Source organism: Mastomys coucha, unplaced genomic scaffold (assembly GCF_008632895.1).
Source record: "Mastomys coucha isolate ucsf_1 unplaced genomic scaffold, UCSF_Mcou_1 pScaffold23, whole genome shotgun sequence".
Lineage (NCBI taxonomy): Eukaryota > Metazoa > Chordata > Mammalia > Rodentia > Muridae > Mastomys > Mastomys coucha.
The window spans coordinates 78,694,585-78,696,523 of NW_022196906.1; positions in this window are offsets into that span (position 1 = coordinate 78,694,585).

Sequence of the window (1,939 nt, forward strand, 5' to 3'; positions counted from 1 at the left end):
GAATCTCTGAGTTACTACACATCACAGATCTGCTTCATCCATTCAGACTATGCAGTTACACATAGCTCTTTTATGAGAGAAATGGTCAAATTCAAAGGTTCATTGAACCAGCCAGGAGTGGTGGTGTTTACTTTAGATTCAAGCCATCCGGGCTGCTTAGCAAGAATTTGTCTTAAAACAAAGAGAAAGTTAATGAACCCGCTGGAATTTTTGTTTCTCTTCGTTAGAGCAATTTGTCTATCAATATAATGAACACGAGTATTATTCCGATCAGCTTTTGATGTATGCTGGTTATAATTAAGATTTTGTAGTTTTAAATTTACAACAAGAAGTAGAATTTGAAATGTGACTTCACTAATTGGAGATAAAAAATACATATTTAACATGCTGGTTTTCTTTTCGTGTATTCTTTACTGCTGATGAAACTTAGGAATTTAGAGTCTTTTATGTTAGGATAGAAAGTAACTGTTAAGGTCTTCTTTAAAGTTATTTGGTTGCTGTCAATTGAATGCAAAAATATATGACTTTAATCTCCCATTTTAACATCATACATATATCAATACACACACACACACACACACACACACACATATATGCATTGATCAACATGGGGATGGCTCATAAATTATAGAAGCAGTCATGCTGTGACATGCTCATTAAGGATAAGGTGGTGGAATGTTCAGACTATGCAGTTATACATAGGACAACAACTGGGATTTAATAAGAAAAAAAAAAGGTACAGAACAATGTGTAATTGTTCTGTATGATGTTCCATTTAAGAGAACAATGCATGAGCTTCCCTAAGATACTCTTAACTGTATGATCAGAGGAAGGGAGAGCAAGGCTGAGATAAGACTGCAATTCCATCTTTGAATTCCTTCATTTGCTGCAGCATCCAACATTTAATGGAAGCCAGATGTTGACCCAGATATAATGAGTTTCACCCCTCTATAGTCCGTCGTACAATCAGCAGTGAGTGCATCCACATGAGTATAAGTATGTACATCTGTGAGCTATGCAGGACAAGCAGAACAGACCACGTTCCACAGCTGCTTCTGGAAAGCAAAGGGCTGCTTACAGCAGAGAACGAGCAGAGAACATGACCATCATTACGATATTACACTGAGAATCAAAAAGTCATTAGAATGTTTGATAGAAGTCTATCCAGCATGGGCGTTTTCAGGATTCGGATGAAGCTGTGGGATTTATCACTTTGAAATCCACCTGATCTAGAAGGAAAGCACTGGGTCAGAAGGAAGTCCCAATCCAAATGTAAAATATAACTTATCACAGAACACTTCAGGAATGTCTGGGACTTTTGTATGTGGATACTACAGCCATTTTACTGGTAAACTTGGGAATTATGAAGACGCCTGTGGGCTTCAGCCTCTGGGATCAAAGTGATGTCTATGACTGTGAGATTGTTCCTGAACAGAGCACAAACCAGGTTTGTGCCTGAGAATGTCACCCTTGAAAAACAAAGCTCTGTCTTAGTTACTTTTCTGTTGTCATGCTAATATACCATGATCATAGCAACAGAATTATTAGAATACTGTGGAAATACTAAGAAAACTCTGCAGCCCAATTATAGCTCCCTCAATCCTCACATTATTTTCCTAGGCTGGTGTAGATATTTGGTGAACTATTCATCAGTGAGCTATAATTGGGATTTTCTAGGGGAGCATTTGTTTAATGATTTTACACTTGTGTAAGGTAAGGAATATAGCTAGGATCCCTCTTAACCCTCTTTTCTGTCTTGACTGTAAGCATTCACCTGAAACATCCATCTATTATTGTGTGCAGTGCAATGTGTGCTTTGAGCTTTGGTAAAGTTTCTTTTATGAATGTAGATGCCCTTTAATTTGGAGTATGAGGTTCAGAATTGAGAGTTCATCTTGGTAGATCATACCTTTGATGAATATGAAGTGTCCCTTCTTAT